The sequence below is a fragment of the Numida meleagris genome, chromosome 4, assembly GCF_002078875.1.
Source record: "Numida meleagris isolate 19003 breed g44 Domestic line chromosome 4, NumMel1.0, whole genome shotgun sequence".
In the NCBI taxonomy this organism is placed as follows: Eukaryota; Metazoa; Chordata; class Aves; order Galliformes; family Numididae; genus Numida; species Numida meleagris.
The window spans coordinates 40,418,880-40,440,514 of NC_034412.1; the positions used below are offsets into that span (position 1 = coordinate 40,418,880).

Here is a 21,635-nt window from a genome sequence, read left to right on the forward strand (position 1 = left end):
AGACGGCGGAAAAAGGGACAAGGTCTCGTGATCTGCAAGTTTTTATACTGCGAGCTTTTATCTTTTCCCTCCGGCTGGAAAATGGTAACAGAGGAGCAAAGTGCCGTGGGGACTGTAGTAGTCCTTCTCTTCTGAGAACCAGGTACATTCACTACATGATGTTATGATGTGGAATACCAATAACCGAAAATCATAAAACCATGACATAGCCAAAGAAACCTTGAGTGACCTCATTGTGGAGCAGTCTGTCATAGTACGAACAGAAAGAGGCCAGCAAACACTGATACTAACAACCCTTGCTCTTTTGCTTCTTTCTTATGAATAGTGGAATGCAATAAGAAATCATTTGTGAATTCCTATGGCTGAGTCAAATTTTGTATCAGGATATACAAGAAACTCTAGCAGGGCTTTCTTCTATAAATTAATCACCAGAGTGTCTGGTGGTCAGTTGAGTACGATAGGGCTGGAGAAGCACAGCACAATGGTCTTCTACAGAAAGACACAGAAGCTTATTTCTTGGTATACCCAAATCTTATTACTTTGGTGCAGTCTTCTAAGGAATGACTTGGAAATTCGTTTTTCTTAGAAATGGCCTAGAAAGAATTGATGATGGATGAAAATATGAAAAGAAACATTTATTTACAACCCCTTGTCTAACAATGGTAAGAGGAGTGATTTATACATCAGCTAATACCATCATTTTTTCAGTATAGTTATCAAAGAAATCAAGGTGAGCAGACCTACACAGTAGATTTACCTGATTTTGTCAGCTCGACACTGCTAAATACTGCTCTGTCCAAGGTTACAGGTATTTTTGTTTCCCTCCCTCTTTTCCTCTCTCATTTCCTTTGCAGTAACCTCTTCCTAACCTCTACTTTTGTACAGCTGTTGCTGATTTTTTCAGTGATTTTCTATATTTTTACCTAATGTTTTATATGCCTGTAGGCTACTGAAGATAAAAATAAAAAGGTTATTTACCTAACAAAAAGAAAGCTAGAGAGGGATTGGATTTTACTTTATGAACATAGCTGAATAGTAACTACAGCAAATGAAGAGCACCATTAAAGTGTGTAAAGACTGTACTGATAACAAAACAATGGGCACTAACCACTCAGAAATGAGTTTCACTTAGATATTCCAATGTTTAAGTTCTGGGACTGGGGTTCCAGAATAGCTTTCCAACAGAACCGTGAAGATAACCCCACACAGCTGAGTTCACAAAGGGCTTAATATCACTACAAAAATTGTTTTGGCCTAGACATTTGCAACATCAAAGGACTGGAGGCCCTCTCCAAATCTAGAGTGCTCATTCCCAGTTGCCTGGCTCCTCAGTTTGTGCTGGTATTTTTGCTGACTCTACATGAAAACATGCGCATTCAAAAAGGAAAAACAAAAACATCCAATCAAAAAGAGCCTCCAAAATTGCATTTCTTGATGTGATCTAGATTCTGGTGATGATGGGTATTATTTCTTACATTTCTCTTCTTCAGGGAGAAGATTAGTTTTAGACAGACCACATCCACTAATGAGCTTTATTTGTTTTCTGGGAAATGATATTCACCACCCCAAAGGCTAAAATGGGTTATTTGAAACTGGATAATAGAAGGTAGTTCACAGAATGAGTTCACCTCCATTTGTTCTTCTTATAAGGAAACAAAACCCCATATGTTTGTTTGTCACAACACAGTACTACCTCATTGTTTCCCCTGGCCCTCCTCTTCAAAAAGGAAAAAAAAATAAAAAGACCACAAATTAAACTAATAGACTCAACTATAACAGATAGTAGATTTTTCAACAAAGTCAAAATGCTGTCAGAATTACCTTTGGAATTTCTGTTTCTTTTTGTAAGGCTCAGAAAATCTGTGTATCACTTACTAACAGAAGATAATTAACTCCTAATGAACACACCTGCCACTGCAATTTTTTCCTTTTACATTTTATATTTTTCCCAGCTTAACATGGTGTAAACCATTCTGTAATGAATGAACAGCTTTGCCCGACTCTTTTCCACTGTCAAGTTTTGTGTTGGCTAATATTAGACTGTTACCTAGAAAACTAAATTCTTGGCAAGATTTTGAGCACCGATGCTCATGTACAGCCCTGTGTGTTAGACACCACATCCTGTTACACTGTTCCGGATACCAGGACAACTGGTTATATTTCTCTGGATACTCAGAGAAGACAAGAACACCTCTTCTAATAAATTTTTAGTGAAATTCAGATTAAGTCAGAGCAACTCAAAATTTAAGTCAGCAGAGAGCTCGGAAGACAACAGGAGCTTGGCTCAACATAAGGGAGGCAGTTAGTGTTGTATTTGATGGTGCATAATGTAGCAGAAAAAAAAAAAGAGATATGAGCTCACAGCTACACACATCTCACATCTGAGGGATGTTTCTTTTTTGCTCCCTATACCCAACCACAGCACATCTTGGGTTGCGCGTGTATCACATATACGTCCAGTGGAAAGCACTTGCAAAGTGAAAATACACTCACTCTGTAGGGTTAGAAGGACGGAAATGTCCTTTCTTCTCACCACCCACCATTTCACCCACCAACAGTCGAACACGTATTTACATTTTCATTGAATTTATATTAATGTTGGAAGTGCTCCTAAATAGGTCACTTAGAAGATGACTTAAGGTTGTATACGTTGTTTGATGACTGAAACATGCTAGAAGAGTCATGTAGTAAGTCAAAGCAGACTTGGAAAAAAAATTAGCTTTAGCATCTGCTGTTTGTTGAGAACATATGCTTGTGCAGAAGCCTATCCTATCTTTAGGTTTGTATGCTTATATACATTCAAATGAATGAATAGATAATAGATAAGGGAAAACATTGCCCTTGGACTGGAATATTAAACATCACTCCTTGTTAGTCCCTAAATAAGGATGTGGCTCAAGGTTAGTCTTAGCAGCGTCTACATACTTCCAGCTATTGTCTCATCTTCTTCGTGCACGTTCAACTTCCCACTAGTCATGATAGCAACTTCCAGAGCTCCTCCTCTTTGCCCAGACTTCTTTGACTTGACCATCTTTATTACGTTCTTAAGGTCCTAAGGGCTTGCTTTTCTTTCTCCATACTCTACTTTCCGTAGTACAGTTTCCTATTTGTTCTCCAGTGATATAAAGATTTACTGTGGCTTTTTCTAGTTCATTCACTTACAGACAAGGGAGGAAAGCTCTTCTAAGCTGAAGTCACCCAGCACTTCCTTCAACAAGAGGATCCAAGGCTATTCTCTCTGCCTATTACCTGTATGGTATTTTCACCCAGTTTTTTTTGTGCAAAGTAATAAGTGGCACATAACCTAGAGTACTGCCTAGCCCATCCACCGGGCAGTGTTTTCCACACAACCAGTGTGCAGATGGTCCCTCAAACCAGGAGGAGCAGGGAAAGCAGTGTCATTCTTTCCATTTTAACTGGGTATTTGCAGGCTGTATAATTTCCAGTCCATTAGTAATGTCTGAATATGAAATGAAGTGAGAGGAATTAGAGGTTAAATGATTTAACAGAAATTGCACTACAGATATAATAGATGGCTCTTCCTTTTTGCTCAAGGGGTAAAAAATAAAATAATTTTTAAGAAAGCAGAGCTGAGACTATATGAAGTCTTTGCATGTTACCATGACTTCATGTTCCCTCCAGGCTGCTTACTGGGTCTTAGTCCAGGATCTGAGCCAAATCTTGTTTTCTCTCCCACTGTTTAGGTACATGCTGAACGTCTTCAAGGACCTGAGCAATGGGCAGTGATGACACTGTAGTGAACTAGACCCTGAAACAATCTGGCAAGTCCACCTGCATCCCAGAACTTCAAGGTGCAGGTTCCCCTTTTGCATCCAAAAGGAGAGGGAGTTCCCAATCACAGAATCTTTTAGACAGGTGGTGCTTCTCAAAATCAAATTGCTGTCCTTGTCAGTAATGCCTGAGCAGTGGTTGGTTGGACTACCTCACCTAATTTAGAGCAATGCAGAACAGCTCAAGCATTTCTTTGCAATGATCTCTTCTGTTTGCTCAAGCTTATGAAATGCTCACCCAGTGATCAGGGTTTGGAGATTGAGCCCTTGTCTTTCTCTCATCTTGTTGAATCATCTTAAGTTGTCAGATTTAAAGTACTCCTATTAAATCATGGCTTTGAAATGTGAGTTCTGTGACTATTTCACAGCAGCAGAATGATAGGCAGTTTTCGTGTCGATAACAGCCTCATTTAATTATTCCTAAAAATGCAAACAGAAGGAGGAATGTAAATGTTAGCTGATAAGTCCTCAATTATGCATGCTATCTATTAGCCCTAACAGGTATTAATTACAACTTTTAACAGTTGGTAAAGTGGTCTTGACATTTCAAAGGTGAATTTACACATTGAAGATACTTGTCTCTGCTGTAGAAGAGGAATATGGCAAAAGATCAAAATGCATGCATAAAACTGGTGTGACAGGACTGCTGCATATCTTGAAGATAAGCTGAATCTTAGTAAAGAGGGTAGTAGGTGAAAATTTGTTGTATAGGGGTGAAGCTAACTTGTCAGTTTTGGACAGTTCAAGAGCCAAAAAAGTCCTATTCCCATGGCAAACAGGGATGCTGTATCCATGGCAAGTATAACTGGCTCCTGAGTCTGCTCTTCCAGATCTCGTGGAGGTGAAACCAAAGATGGTGATGACAGTGTACACCTGCTTAACGGGCCAAGGGATGAAGCAAGTATAAAGGGACAGATCCACATAACAATTTAAGCAAGCAAACTAAATGCTACGAAAGTTCACCTTCTTACCATGGGTCCATGAGTAGCAGACCAGCTGCATCCATGCTGAAATGCTTTTGGCCTAGGAACTGCTGAAGTTCAAAGATCTTGTTATGCTTTGCATGACAAACTGGTATCAGGAGACAGGAGTTTCAACCAACCAACACGCTCCTTTCCCAAAGGAAAATTTAACTTGAGAGCTCACAGAAATGCATTTGTAACAGACCAGAATTTGCAATGCTGCTCTGGAGCTGTTTTCACCTCATTATTTCTCCAACACACAGTGTGTGGTTTTGTGCTTTGTTTTGTTTGTCTTTCCCCTATCAGCTACAAGGGAATCAATCCTATTTCTATCTGCAATCCCATTAAATTGCTGTCATTTGCTCCAATGTTTGACAACTTTCTTACCCTTGCAAGCAAAGCAACCATGCAACAGTTGAGACCTGCAGGGTCCCAAGCCGAGTGGTGCACGAGACCTGCACCACTCAGCTTGGTGCCATCTACAAACTTGGCTCAGGGTGCACACACCCCACCACCTAGGTCACTATAATAGGCCTAACTCCTCCAGGCGCCACGGCGCCCCCTGGCGCAGTCGCACTCCTCGCTCCACCAGCTGTTATCCGACGGCACCGCGAGACGCGGGCGGCGAGAAAGGTCGCGCGCCCCCTCGTGGCGGGGCTGTGTGCGTGAGGGGCGCTGGGCGGGAAGAGCGCGCGGCACAGCCCGCTCCCCGGCCGCCGTGCCTGGCACAGTCGCCAGGTGGCGGTGCGACGTCGGCGAAGCGCAATTTCTAAAGCCGCACTGAAACGGTTGAATATCGGGTGCACCCCTTTGCTAAAAAAACTAAACAAATGAACAAAAAAAAACGCCCTTGCTTTTAGTACACGAGTGGTGTACTAAAATCGCATACGTAACTTTTTTTGCTGACCTCCCCTGGCCTCTCAAGCCCTTCACTGAGTACTCCCTAATGCCACAGATGAGAAGTGAAAAGGCACAAGTTGTTCACACAGAGCAAGCTGGAGAGTTGGTTCATGGTCCTCTCAAACATGATAATAAGAAAAGTGTAGGTAGGCTTACTTTGGGAAGTAGAAGCAGTGATAAACCATGCAAAAAAAAGAGGCTTCTACGGAGTGGGACTCTGAGGCATGGGGAAGAAGTGAAAGGACATCGCCAGGAGAAAGAGCATTCATGTTATGACAGAGGACTTAAATTTGTTCTGTGTGGCTGGGATTCACTTCATGGTGCCTCTATCTGCGCTGGTAGTACTCATCAAATGCAGAAGCTGCCATGATGGGATTTCAGGCAAATGCTGACCTATCCTGAAATCAAAGTTAAAAAGAAAATGAGCAAAGAGTTACATTATCTTACATGCTGTGAGAGAAAAGACAGAAAGGGAGAACTCAGCCCAGAGCTGCAGCTTGTCACAGTGCAAACACTAGCCAAAGTACGTGAGCTCAGTGAGTCTGCAACCAGTCTGACTGTGAAAGCCATCTCACATCTGAGGAAACAAAAGGCAAAACACACCTGTTCGGGTCCTGCCATCTGCAGCCTTGAGTAACGTGCAGTTTCATTTGACTGAAGAGGTGGAAAAAGGAAACAAGTCCATTATCTGCTAAGTCTGCAAACAGAGCTGCATTCTCAATTACAGCACTATTTAAAAGAAAGTACAAACTATTCTTTAGGTCAAAGTCAAAACAAGCAGCAGGAATTCAGTAGTATCCCTGAATTCCTTCTGAAATCTTACTATGAGAGCATCTGGGAAACCAGCAGGCAGACCCAGCTCACGGGCGCTGAAGATGCCATTGTGGAACCCTTATCAAGACACAGACCATCTCCTCAAGCTGTGCCCTCCAGGTAGGTTTTTAAATTTAGTTTCTGTCTTGGAAATGGATTTTTGTTTGCCTAACACACAGTGCTGTTACATGCTACACGGAGGAGAATTAAAATACCCAATTTAATTTTAGTTTAAGCAAATGAGTTTCATATGCCTAAATAAAGGCAGGAATCACCTTGTAAATTTCAAACCTGTCTGCTGACAAAAAAAATGTACTTACAATCAACTAAGCTGTCATTTACTGCAGGATGACTGAATTAAAAGCAAGACTCAGTGATAACTTGGCCTGGTAATATTTTAATAGCAAGGGGCTGGCCTGGTGCATGACAAATGAAGGAAACTAGCCTCTTGATTACCTGTGTGGGCTCTGGGCTATTTTCCCTCTCCCTGCAGGGAGAAAATGTGAAAGGCTAACTTGCTCTCAGCACAATGCATGAGCTGACCATGGATGTGCAGCATTCCCTCGTCTGAAATGTAACAGGAATGGCCAAAGTAGATATGTGCAGGGAAAAAAAAAAAAAAAAGGAAAAGTGCAGAATGCTAGAGGTTGGAAGGGACCTGGGAAGTCAGTGGACCTCTGGATGTCATCCAACACAGAAATTTATGACTGTTAAATAATGTTGGGAATTATCTGGATAGAAATTACTGGTTTTTTGAAAAAAAAAAAGGTGATCTGAGCTTTTATGAATTGTGTGGAGAAATTTCTGTTCAAAGAAGTATCTTGAAAAGCTAAGGAATGGTAAAGGTATCCCAGAAGAGAGAAGAAAATATCCAGCCCTTTCAGAGCAATTGAGAGCAATCAACCAGGTGGCCATTCCAAATATTAAACTAGATACTATGTGATAATCAGCAGAGAAGAACAAATCACTGAAATGGTGAACATGTTTGTAATGAGCATAAAACAGGGGAAAAAATGTCAAAACAAACCCTCTAGATTATTGATTAGTTGCCTGGGAATGTCCATGGTGTGTTGATAGCTTAGATCTTATTCTTCTGTATGCTGGGTGCTGATCGGAGCAGGCATGCGATGCACACACAGGTGAATAGAGGCATGTAAGTCAGGACTTCATCTGGAACAGAAAAAATTAAAATAGCAAATACTACCTGAACCTTAGCTATGCGAAGAATAGAAAGAAACTGAAACTGCAGTTCTGGTCATGCATTCGTAATTTACAACAGAAAATCTGAACAGACATCATCTATTCCTGATGGGCAATTTCTAGGCAAAAATCTGTGTAATTTCGTGCTTGTTACACTCTATACTGTATGCATATAAATTAAAGTAAGAAAGCCTCTAAGCCATAATCCAAGCCAACTATTAACCTAATCAGTCTATCATGCTTCTTGTAAGTTAGTAATGAGAGGCTGGTAGGACTTCTCTAAGCTGCATGGGAGGGCCTGGAAAAGATCCAGTAGTTTTACAAATCTGAGAATTCCAACAGGATGAGAGTAATTAAATGTACAGTGTTATTATAAATAAATGTTCCCAGATTTCAATCCCCATTTAATACTGCCTTTGCCATAGCCTAGAGTAAGGGGTGATATGTGACTTTGCTGCTACATCACATTGCACAGTTTCAGCTTCCTATTTCTTTCAAGCCTTGAGGCCTCCCACCTACTGTTCCTCTCTGTACTAGCCCAGCCATGCTGCCTGATGTGTGATGGGAAAGGGAATGGAGGTCAAGTTCACATCCTTTGCTTGCCAACCCATTTCCAGCTCCACAAAAACTTCTGGTTGCTTAGTTTTCTCTGCAACCAATGGCATAATCTGCTTCTTCATCTTCTTTTTACACAAACACAGAGTTGAAATTTTCCTCCTTTTTCCTTCAAATGTGTTTGTAATCTAGGCTCCTAGGCCATTCAAACACAAAGGGAGCACTACAGCACTTTTGCTGAAAATATTTTACAAGTTGTTGTTATGAGTTACATGCTCTTGGTATGTCTGAAAACCATCACATTGTTTTAGTGTTGTGCCATTTTCAGACTAATGCATCTTACCTCTCTGATGAATTGGCATATGGTCATGGCACAATTTAATATTCTGGTTTGCTATGGGCATCAGCTACAAGACGTTCAGCAATATCTTCACCAGTATAATACAGACTTTATCTCAATGCAAAGTGAATAATTTGCAGTAGGGGACCATGAGCAGTATTTACCTTGGGATATTTCTATCAGGCTCCTGCAATCTGAGCACTGCAAAAGAAAACAAAAATTATCTTCATAGATAATTCTTCAGAATTACCTTTAAAAATCAATACTACCTTTGCTAGGGCTGAGTTGGAGTTATTCAGAGAAGAGGAGTGAATGCCTCTGTGCTATGTTTGGAGGTAACTCATCTGATTTGTATATGCCATTGGAAATAAAAAGCTATGCATGATATATTTGAGCTGTATAAACATTCCCAGTTGGTAATGTGCATTCTGTTTTGAATTAACTAATTAAAAATGTTCTGTACAGAAAGCCCACAGCAAGTGATGTAGAAACAAAATAATATGACATTAAGGTTTTGATTTTTTGAGGACATTTCTGGGTACCGTATTAGCAAATTAAAGGTGTTCCAAGAAAACGAGGAATTCAGCAAGCCCCAAATATCAGCAGAAGCCTCTCAAGTTCAGGAAGCCAAGCCTGAAGGATTATGCATAAAGACTTAGTTTGATCACCTCATGGCTAGGGCCCAGTGCAGGTAATACAATTCCCAATACTCTTGCAGTCTCCAGACTTGCTGGGCCTCACATCCTATCCCAAATGGAAGTTTGGGACTGTTCGTAAGCAGCGCGTACAGCAGGGATGCCCTAGGGCTCCCTTGCTGCTTTGTGGATCCTGGTCTTAGTATCCCCTTAGTCTGGAGCAGCTGCTAAGTGAGGGAAATATTTTGGTTCAAGTACGCTGTGTACAAGTGCTTCTGAAATCATATTTTCTTTGATTCTGGTTCACAGCATTCTGCTTGAAATAGAACAAATTGAATTAAAAGAATTAAATAATGTCTCATAAGCGGTGGACCCTGGCTCTACAGTCATCTCTGTGTGGCACTGCTCTGCAGAGCGAAAGTTGATTTGAGGACATTTCTGATCGCTTCCCCTCTAGTGGATAAAATAATAACATGGATGCTGGGTTTAGCTGCATAGCTGCTTGTTTAGTTACACAGATAGCATGAGGTAACTACAGGCTTAACATTCATGCTCAAAACAAACATGCACAGTTTTGCCAGCATCAGTCAGTGCAGGAATCTTTAACACAATGTGTGAATTGGGAGTAGGAAATACTCCAGCTCTGATCTATCACTATATCCACTCAAATAATGTACTCTTTTTAGAAAGATTACCTGCAGCAGCCTCTAGCAGAGCAAAGGAGGGAGAGCAAGAATTAACTAACACCAATGCCTGTTAGTTGCTCCTTATGAAGTGACTAGTTTGATAAATCTCTACAGAGATCACCAAAAAGCATGATGCTTTCCTTGTGTTTTTTTTTTTATGAATCATGCCATATCCCTGCAGGATTTCAGCTTCCTGCTCATTAACAACTTGGTGAAATAATTGCTGTAGAAGCAGAGGTGGATGGAGAATTGAGTAGCAGCCGCTCACTTTCCTGTCTTCCTTGAGCAGCATGCTGCAGCCTGCTGGTATTCATCCTCTTTATCTGAGTGGTATGTAAGATCAGTAAATATTTGTTTGTTGTTTGAAGTGCAGCTTCTTCTGAGAAGGAGGTCAAGCAGGCATATGAATTATGTGTTGTTTTCTATACAACAGGCTTTGGTATGGGACAGCTGAAAACTGAGTAATGGCTTGTTTTCACATATTTCCTATTTTAGTAGATATTTCCTAAACAGGAACAAAACTGAGCTTCTGGATGACAACATTGCCACATGCTCTTCATTTAACCTGCAGTAGTTACCTTGACATACTAGCCATGGAATAGAAGTCACCACAGAGCTAGCAATGCACAGCCATCATGGGATTCAGGAAGGAAACTGGACAGCAGTTCCATCCTTTCCCTTCTCAGCTTCATCCTCTTTTTGGCACCTCTGTGTCATTCTCCAGGGCTATCACCACCATTGCCAGTAAGTTCTAGCTCCTGTATGGCACCGTTTATCTATAGCTTCTGTAGAAACATTCCTGCTGCCTTCATTAAATACCTAACGAGGCACTTGTCAGACATAGTGGGAGAAGGAGGAAAAGCACATCTACAAATCTCCTCTTGCTCTCTTGGCCGGCTAGTGCGCTAAGCCTTAGTTGTCTAAGCAGCAGCTGTGTCATAGGAGCACTTCACCAAAGAGCAAACTACACTTTGTTTCAGAGAGCTATTTAAGATATGAAGTACCAGCAACACTCCTAACTGAAGGCAGGCTTTTATCAGTTCACTGTCTAAAACATCTATAGATCTCTGTAAAGTCTCTGTATCACTTAACTAATTTCCTAGAGTGATGTCAGTTAGTACAGGCAGGGAGGGAATGGAATTATTCTTTGAGCCTAAGCAAAGACCAAGGCTGGGCTGCTTTTGGAATTACAAAAGCAATTTAAAAACAAAAGCAGTGATGCATGCAGAATGACAGCTTGCCTTCTGCCCCAAGCTGGGTACTACTGCCCTGTCTCCTCTTTAATTCAACACTTAAAGTAAGAAGCTCTGAAAATCCAGACCTCAGACTCCTAAAGATGAGTCTGACTTTACAGGCAGCAAGAGTAGGACCATGGGGAAATGGCCGAGACTGTTGCGATACAAACTGTGCTCAATCTCTCCTTACCAGTTAGGAATACTTGTAACCTAAGAAAGGATAACATGCTCTTCCTCTGTTTAAGAAGATAAGAGGTTTCCAGGGCTTATACTCAGACAACTGGTTTCTTGATGAACATCTTGACTACCTAACTTAAGTGCTTAACCACAGTCTGCTCTCTAAAGGTTTTTGGCCATACAGTGGTCCCATAAGAATGCAATTCCAGGTACGCAGAGAAGGCGCACACTGCAAAACCCATGAGTATTGCTCAGGTCTGAGAAAGGTGTAAACAAGTACTGCTGGGATGTAGCACACCTGTGGCCAGCTCAGACCCCTAAGCAAAAGGTGGATTCTAGCATCCTCACACTGCCTTTGGTGATGACTGGCTCTGCATTTCCTTGACAATTTGGAGACTGTATTTTGAGTACTGTTACAACAGAAAACTAAAAAAAAAATTGGCTCTATTTTCTTTGCAAAATTAGTTCCATAAGCATTTCTAGGATGATTTTCTAAAGCCAATACATATCTAGCAAGTATTCATTAAATTAGATGAATTATGGGTAAAGACAGAATTTGTCAATATATTTTTACTTGGCTTTGCCTCACTGTTGGCACAGATGTCTGGAGACTCTAATTCATGAATACTGTTTTCAGGTCAGATTTACTTTTAAGACCAGAAGTATGCTTACATTAAATGAACAACTTTGTGATGCGTTTACTTCAGATTTTCTGAGAGAACATCCATCCTGGCAGTTCAAGAGATGCTGCCTGTTAGAAAGCTTGCAAAACGCTTGTCTCAAAAGTCCTTGCACAGTTTAAAGTGATCTTTGGGCTTTATTTTTACTTTATTATGAAATGCAGAGAAGAAAACTGGAAATACTATCCTTATATTAAAATGTTTCCTAGAAACAGCTGATATAACTTCAAGAAAGTGATTCAGAAAGAGACATAGCTTTGTACACTAATCCTCAAGCAATAGCTAATAGGCTGAGATTTACGAAGTATTTTGTCTGTGTTTCTACTTGCTTGCTAAATCTTCTTAATAACATTGTGGGATTTAGAAGAGCTTTCAGAGTGTTTCTTTCCAATTTCAGGAGAGTGAGAAAAATTGAGGATTCTATTAATAGTTTAACTGAACATCTGGGTTAAATTGTAATAGTCTGTACTAAGAAGTTTGTAATTTGTCATGTTTTGATGCTAATTAATTGATTAAATTCACTAGATGATTACCTTGAAGATGTACTCTCCACCTATTTAAGTGCTGCATACTTTTACAAATAAATCTGTAACAGTCTGGGAGATAAATTTTGAAGACTATTCCTCCAAACAGTTTGTTTCCAGGATTGCCCTAGCGTTCTGGGTACAGACCAGGTGCACTTCAACTCTTCTCAGCAGATAAAATTTTTAATTTAACTCTTGAGCTTAGCAGACCTGCTCCTCCTGAATGCAGCAGCCCAATGGTTGCATACTCTCAAACCCAGCAGAAGGATACCTTAGCTTTCCAGAAGCTGCTCAACAACAGGATAGAATAGTCTACCGCATCGCTAAATCTTGGCATGTTTAATAAAATTGTCCCCACTCATCAGCCAGAATACAGATAGCAGAGGCTGCTGGACATACTTTCTGGAAGGACAGAGTAATAAATATTATTCAACTTTACTTTCACCCTTGTTTATATTAGCAGAATGACTTGATTAAAAACTACTCACATTTTGCCCATGTTCTTTATGAATTACTTCCAACATCCCCCGATCCAACTGGGGACCCTCCATGGAAGCACTGACACTTCTTACAAGGTGTGAGAGTCTCCACTGAGGGCACAAATCTTAGAGTGTCCCAGAGTCCTCCTCTGACATTAGTCTGCACACTTTCTAGTGAAAGTATTTGGTTACTAGAATGTTTTCCTCAAAGACATGCTTCACATAAGTTTTTGCTGAGTATAATTATGATGAAAATCAGTTTCAAGATAGCATATGCACTGAAGCGAGTGTGGACTATAGACGTGTGGTTCTGAGAAGTAACAAAGACAAAATATACCAAGTGATCTGTTTGCTTTGTCAAAACTTCTCCAGTTAGTAATGTAAATACTCAAATTGAATTGCTTATGAAGAATCATTGAGGATAATAATTAGTGCATAATTCCTAGAGTACCCCTTTGGCCAGTCTCTGTGTTGCAGTAGCTGAAGGGCAAAACGGCCAGGGTACTGATATGAAGTCTAACCGAAACCAGAGTTTGTATGGAAATCTAAGGAACCTTAATATGACACTGATCCTGTCAACCAGAACTACGCAAATATTACAGAGAACATTATGAATTTGAGAAGAAAAGCTCTTGACTGGAAAACAAGAAGAGATAAGAAGTTCAGTATAAAAGAGAATGAAAAACACTGTAAATTGCAGCAGACTATGACAAAGGAAGAGCACATTTAATTAAAAATACTGCTTTTCATGTAGGAACATGCTGCCTGGGCTGTGTAAACATGCTCTCTGCTTAATTGAGGTTTACAAAGAGCTGGCAGCAGTGAGATAAAGTAAAAACCAAGTCAACGTGACATTTTTTTGCCTTTGTTAATTGCCCTCTACTTCATGTTTTTTGTTTCCAGCCATCAAGTAGCCTCACTTTCTTTGACAGACTTGTAGTAAATTGGATTGTTCATTTAGGAACTGTAAAGCAATAGGATGGAGGTGAATCTGGAGGTCTGAGAGTTTCATCGTTATTAGACCCAGGAACTTTTGCAGTGCTGTTGGTCCAGAACTCCATGAACTTTTTCTAATGTATTGCAAATTGAGTCATTGCTGAATGGAAATGGGGAGGTGAAGGTACATTGAACTTTGTTCCTGATCTGCAGGGGAAGAAAAAGGGAGATGAACTTCTACACTGTACATTCAAGACTCCTACAGACCTTTAAAGCCATTCTAAGGGCAAAAGCCTCACCTGAAGGGCTTCACCAGCTGTTAGAATTGACTTTGACAGACTTGTGCTCAGGGTGAGGGGATCCTCAAGGTACAAAGACACTGAATCAACCAGACTGGGGGAAAAAAAAAAAAAAAAGATTGAACTCCAGAACCTAAAGTTGCTCCTCCAGCATATCTCAGCATAGTTCCTCATGACAAAAAAAATTGTCCAAGAAATCTGAACAGTGTAAACAGTCAAGTACTATTCCCTAATTTATACCTTTATACCTCATTGGTCACCTGTTACCTCGATGCTGCAGCTGGTATATTTGCAGTTTCCAATTTGTAGTTACTGTTATGCAGTAAAGATTTAGATTGTCTTCAGATCACAGCATCTTATTTTTCTGTAAATTTCAGACTATACTTTCAGCAAGACCTGTTTTCTTTTCTGCATGTGCCATCTTTTTGGAAATAAGAAACTAAAATGAAAAGACCTACTAATACAAACATGAGTGACTTGATTCTCAAATGCGATCGCAGGAACTCAAAGCTGAAGAGCTGGAGCAAAACAAATTAAGTGGTTTAAGTATAAAAGTTTTTACAGTTTATACACAAAAAGACCATGAAGGAAAGAAGTTTTGTAACCTCTGTTCAGTCAGTAGTGAAAGAGATTCTGATTAACCTGTATTTTTGTTGTATTATCTGAATCAGTAGTGGTCCAATGGCAACAGAATCAATAGACAGTGCAAAGCTGTTAATACAGCTCTTCTGTTTAAGCTATCATTTCTTAAATACAAACTTTAAACTTCAACTTTTTGGTAACAAGATGACAGAAATTTTTTTAAAATATATACTTTCATCTGCTATTTTGCAAAATATCTTAAGTTCAAGTGAGCAGAATGCATAATTCTCTCTGCAAAGACCAGATATTGCTAATCCAACTGCATCTTTTTTTTTCCCTCCTGCCAGTAGTTTTTCTGCTTATTTCTGTCAAGGAATTACTGAAAAAAAGAAGAAGTACAAACATATGAAAAAGCACCAGAACCAGGTGCTTAGCTGATGATGAATTTCATTTTCATTCTGCTCCTAAACATAATGGAGCCCACTTTCTCAGTAGGACCCCACATTTATTGTTTGCTTATCAAGCAACAATGGTTATTTGTATCTGTTCTCAGGAGAAGCAAGTTAATAAGTCTGTCTGTAACAGTCACTTGACAAGTGAATATCATCAGATAGGTATTCATTTTGGCACATCCAGCTAGTGAATTTTTTCAGTCCAAAATTCAAAAAGAAGAAAGATGACCTGTACTATAAAAGGACAGTTAAGGCAGCATCAGTCTCAAGTAAGACCATGGGGGAGTTGTGCTACAAAATTAAACTGACAGGCAGTTAAAGATGCAATTAATGCCATCAGCACTGATTTACAGAAAACATTCATGGGAACCTGTTGTTTGTTTAATAGGGAAAACTGCATGCGTGTAGCGTAGCCTACATAGTTCTTGTTCAAGTGCTCAGTTTACTTTGCAGCAAATTAGATAAGTAAGAACTAGCTCATACAAATAGATTTGTCCTGGCGGGATGGCAGATTTCAAGAACATAGTTTTCTTAAAGAACAGTAATTGAAGTCACAACGTGATATTTTGGATATCACGATATTTTGGAATATATGGAACATATTAGGTCTGATAAAACACAGGTTTTTCACCAGTGATCCAGAGGTACTTTCATAAACTTTGTTGATCAAATTTTCAGATGAAGATGGGTACAATGAAAATTTTGTGACAGAAGTCACATAGAACATCAGAAACAATCTGAGAAATTGGTCCTAGCCATGAAATTTTCTTTCTAAAAGTCTGTGGTGCAAAGTACCACATCTAGATGCACTGAAGACAGAACAAGCTTAGAAGATGGTGGTCTCCACTGCAGAGCAGCAGCTCAGGGAAGACTGCGTGATATTCAGAAATCCCACCGAGGTCACAGCATCAGTGTAACTAAGTATGCCCCACAGCAGAAAGAGGAGTGTATGCTGGAGACACTGAGATAGGTGTAACATATTTCTTTGCAGAGATTTGGAAAATGTGCAGAAAAGACTTTCCACAGTGATCCAGGAGACAAAGAATACACCTTGCTCTTGAAAGAGATAAGGAGGACAATGTTTAGTGAGTGTCAAAATGAAGACTGAAAGGTGATGTGATTACAATGTGCAAGTACCTCCCTAAGAGGAACAAGGATTTCCTGAAGCACTCTTCAATCTAGCAAGGAAAGGTATAACTTGAATTACTTGATGGAAGCTAATTCCAGGGAAAATCAAATCGAAAGTACAAATCTTCATTGTGACAATCATTAACCAAAGAAAATTATGAATGAAAGCAACCGATTCTGTGGCTCTGGATGCCTTCATCAAGAAGGTGTGCTCTGCATAAGCCTATATGAATGCAGCAGAGCTCGAATGGTGCCTAAAATGCCATCACAGCCTAAGACATGGCCAGGGTAGTACAAAAAGGGCTCTCATCATGGTCCAGACACTAAGAGGAGTGCCAGGCTCCAGGAGCAGGAGCCATATTTGCATCTGCTGGTGTTGGACTAGGGCACAGCTTCACTTTTCTCCTCTGATGTGGACTCTGCCCACGTTACCCTGCCAGCAACACGCTCTGAGAAAGAGCTTTGAAAATGAGAGCTGTGGTCCCACATTCTCTCTGCCTGTGAAGTCTCCCTCTCCCTGATACATAAAGTGAACGGAAAACTGTTGAATGCTCACTCTGCTAGTTCTGTTCCCTCCTAGGATCATCTCTCCTGCTCTGGTGGCTCAGGTCCAAGAGATACCCAAAGGTGCCATTCAGCTTCAGGAGCCTGCATACTTACGTCTCCAGTGCTCTATAAACACAGAAGAAATGGTAGCATCTCTTACCCTTGGAAATTAAAGAGCACTGATAAAATAGATGCCAGCTTACTCACAAGTGGAAACAAGCATTCCCACCATTCCACTTTTCTGCTGTATTTACACACATCTGCTTTAGATGACAATTAAAACAGCACATCAGCTAACATGTTAAATGTGTCAGAAGCATAAGGATAAAGCTTTTGTAGGAAAGGTAGTGGGCACAGCAATATAAACTCTGCTGCGTTTTTCAAGGTGAACAAAGAGAAACTGTGTTGACACAAAGGTGTCTGAAACAAAGCCCTGTAATTTGAGTCAGTTGAGACTGAGTGATTCATGGCATTAATGATCTTGGCTTCTGGGAAAATCTGGCATCTTGTACAACAGATACAAGAGCCAACTGGACAAGCATCAACTCTGAGAGCACAAGCAGCACGTGCTACAGATGGAAATGATTAATGCTGAGAGGCTCAAGGATGAAACGTTAACCCACACTGCACTGTTTCAGATTCTGTCCATTCCAGTCCTCTGGTTAATTCCTTCTCAGCAAGATTTCCCTGCATTGTTCTCCAGGTTGGTGTCCAGGGACTAGATCTTATCTGAATGAAAGGTGTCTTAGCAGAAGGCAAAGCAGTAGGAGTCTCAGAAGTCAGCTTTCAGCCATAGTAGCTCTAGTCCTGGCAGTAAGTCAGAGCACACAACCAATTAGGACTGCTAAGGGACCATTGACCAGCAGAGATTTGGCATCTATATGAAACCCTCCCCTACCCCACCCTCAGTCATCCTCCCAACAACATGCCTTCTTCTTGAAGTCCTACAGTAACAGAAATACATAGATGGTCCAAAGCACAAATAAAACGTGTTTATGCTTGACCCTTTTACTTTTTTCAGCAAGTCTGCTGGAAGAGTGGAAGACAGCAACAGCCTCTTTCCTCTTCCACAGAGGGACTGAGCTGCAAAGATTTACCTGCAATACAGTAAGAGATTGGGTATGCTGCCATCTCTGAAACACATAGCGGAGTTCTGCTTATACAAATTCAATTTTTGGTCAGCTATTCTTTGCTAAATCAATGATTCCCACTTTTGTGCCATGCATAATAATGGGAATTTGTATCCTGTGTATGTGTGATGGAGAATGGGAAAAAATACTCCTGCCATCTTATTCTACTGAAAAAGCCACAGAAAGATAAGATAGTAGCCAACGCTTCTCCCTGGTAGTAAGGATACTTGTAAATTCATGTTTAATCTGTCCTTTTGCTTCATTTCTACTGCTTTGTTTCTACTTCTTTCCTGAATGTTACCTAGTTCATGCACAAATCCATGGAATATGTTCTGCTGACAACAGAAGACATCTGCTGTAGTGTAAAAAGGATGCTGTGTAATGCCTATCAAGCACCTTGCTCTAGTGTTCATCTGTGTCACTGAAGTTATCAGAGGCAGCTCTGCATCACATTCACCTGGAATAACACTTGAAAATGCCTTATGCCATCTCTCCTATCTGTGAGGGCCACCTGGGGCAAGGACAAAGTTGCGCTCACTCCTTCCTGAGCCACGAAGCAGGACATGTAAGGTTGAAAGGTCCTGTTGTAGATGGCTGAGCACTGAGATCAGTGCTTCCAGAGCTCTCCAGGAGAACATCCCTTCTCCACAGAATACATCTGATTCCTTTATATCCCCCAAATATGACAGATTAAGAACAGTGATTGGTTGCATAGATATCAGTCATGTGTGTTTCATAACTCCTGAACTTCTAAGCAGGTAGCAGATCTAAGTATATTAGTACCAACACCTGACATCTGCTCTTCATTGGAATCAATCAGACTCACACATGCTTACGCAAAACCAAATACACATGCATGCCAGAGGTGAGATAACAAGCTGAACTGAGGCCTTTAGACATACACATCACATTGCCACATTTTCCACAATCTGAAGTACAAAAAACATTAACTATCCAGTATCCAAAGTGCCATTGTCAGCAATGTCTCGGTAGGCAGACAGCATCAATGCTTACGGGCAGGTAAGCATTACACTCTTGCAAGGAAGGCATCATCAAACTCTTTAACAATTCCCTTTTCTTAGAGACCAACTGAGCATTCAGTTTCACCTGAAAGAAATACAACTCTCAGCTCTTGAAGAAAAGCTCTACAGCTATGTTTACGCATGACATTTATTGTGTTACATAAAATTCATTGATCTTCAATAAATGAAACCAGGAGACGTATTTTCCTTTACTGTGCATGTAGATTGGCACAACATAGTCCTTCCATTCCCCATTACTAGGATAGGACAACACTTGGTAAAGCAGGTTTGCCTTAAAGTACTGTTAAAAGTAAGCACGTGCCACACACTGATTCCTGGTAAGTGTCTAACACCCGGCTCTCCAAAAATGCTAACAAAAGCAGTAAGTAAGGGTAGGTATTACTTACCAATCCAACATCCCACTGAAGCTGTTCCAAAGCATTTGGGGCAGGAAACATGCATTTATGAATGTACAGCACTGAGGACATAAGAATTTTGAATCCTGATTAGGCTGAAACTTGAATGTGCTGCCACCCTGTGATTAATAACATTATCAGCACGGTTGACAATGTTATTAATTGTAGGGATGAGCACCTAGTGACCAGGTGCTGCTATGGAAGCTGTTTTGTGCTGCTCAGACACAGGGGACCACCGTGGACTACCTCTCGGATGCAACACAGTGAAGTCACAGGATGGCAGAAACGTTCTTGTTCACCCTGTTCTGACCCGAGTCAACTACAGACTGGCTTAAGGTCTAAAGCCTAAGGTTTAATATCTTTTTCAACCCCTACTGTCATATTCACAAATACAGTTGTGACTGCATTATCTGGCTACTTTCCAGACTAAGTTGCATAGTGTAACTGCAAGAACACAGCTTTCACGTCTCAGGAGAGCTGGGACTGTAATGTATTTCAAAGCAAATGTAATCTAGTAGAAAACATCAGCCCACAATAGTAGAGGGTGGGCCAAGAAGCCTTCAAACAACAGCTGTCACAAGGCAGCATAGGCAGGCAGCTCAACTGCCCCCGTATTAAAAGTGCCCTGTTGAATACTTGCGTGGGTGCCCTCAAGCCACATATGTGCCCACATGGTCAGCATACCATAACTGAGAATATAACAAAGGAAACAAGACTACAATTAATCACAAAAATAAATAGGCTCTCTTCAAATAAGGGAAGAAGGTGGCCTCGATTGGTAAGAAAGCAGAACACAAAAATGCTTTAATATTTGCATTGATCTTTAACTTCAGAGATAACACATCCAACAGTATAACTATAAATAGGATAGGAAGAAGAAAAACAGAGTGGGAAAACAGAAGGTGGGTGTAATGCTGTAACGTGATGGAAAGTACAGCAATGACAGTAGAGTAGCAAAGTCCTAAGCTGCAGCAAGCGAGGATATGCTGAAATGCAACAGCCGTAGGCACAGAAAGCAAGGAAAGAATCAACTTACCCTCAGAAGGCCTCAGGTAGGCAGAGATCTCCAACAAAATACCTTTGCTTCCACTGCCAATCCTTAAATGAGGTCTGGGAAGGGGTGGAGCCAGGATCCACCCCTTCCAGTCACTCAGGTACACTGCAGGCACCTGAGCTCCTATGGGTTGGCCCTGCGTTCCCACCAGGTGCTCAATCACTGCTTCAAGCCATGACTTAGCATTTCTGTTACAGTGGGTAAATGTACTTATTAATTTAAAATCTTAGAAAAACACAAATCTGCTGTCTTGTGAGAAACTATGTCCTTACATTTCTGGTTTGAAAATGAAAGCTGTAAGCTACATCAAGATAAACAATGTAGGTAATTAATAAGCACTGCCCTTCACTGAAAATTTATGTACCATCAAGGCAGAGATGGATCTGCCAGAGCAAGATGTAGTATGGACTTTCTTTTGTCACTGTGTTACAACCTGGTAACTTCAAATCAGGTCATGTACCACTGTGCCTATGCTTCATTGTTACCTAGAGGACAGTGAGAGCTTCCACCGGGGCACAAGGCTTTTGAAACTCTGTGGCTTACTGAGGCACTGACTGACCAAAAGTCAACAGAAGTTGGCTTTGTTTTTGTGTGTGGGAAAGAGCCCAGGCTAACCAGAATGGCCATGGTCTTTAATTATCATGAATATTATCAGGAGAAGATCTTGAGGGACTTGCTTTGAGACAGGTGTTATTTGTCAGGTAGTCTAAGATAGCAACCAGTTAGTCTTGAGAGATCACAGTGATTTTTTTTGTGTGTCAGTGTTTAACACAAACTCCACCATAGCAGCTGAGTGCTTTCAGACCTCAGTTATAACCTAGAAAATAAAATAATATTGAATAAGGTTAGAAGAAAATACAGTTTTGTGCAAGACGGTGGTATAGAGCTTGCAAAAGGATTTTGGACAACTGAAACAAAAAGTTGTGCATGAGAGCAATTGTCCTGTAATGATATTTTCAAGGATTTCTTTTCAAGAAAATCTCCTTGTTTAAAAGGGTAGAAGAAAACATGATTCATTTTTACAGTATGGATTGTCTCATATGCAGTTTAGGAAGTCCTTGAATCCTTCCTCTCTCTCTTTTCAAAAGTCAGA

The 21,635-nt window shown here is 40.6% G+C and overlaps 1 long non-coding RNA gene across 2 annotated transcripts; it reads right to left on the minus strand.

The window, feature by feature from the left end:
• LOC110398924 lies at positions 5,831 to 20,583 on the minus strand. Of its 2 annotated transcripts, XR_002438754.1 has the most exons (7): positions 20,525 to 20,583; positions 19,480 to 19,550; positions 14,213 to 14,306; positions 8,726 to 8,762; positions 7,494 to 7,636; positions 6,257 to 6,307; positions 5,831 to 6,051 (listed from the first exon to the last, which is right to left on the minus strand). It is a non-coding gene; the product is annotated as an uncharacterized LOC110398924 (long non-coding RNA). The 2 variants fall into 2 exon arrangements; XR_002438753.1 differs by lacking the exon at positions 14,213 to 14,306.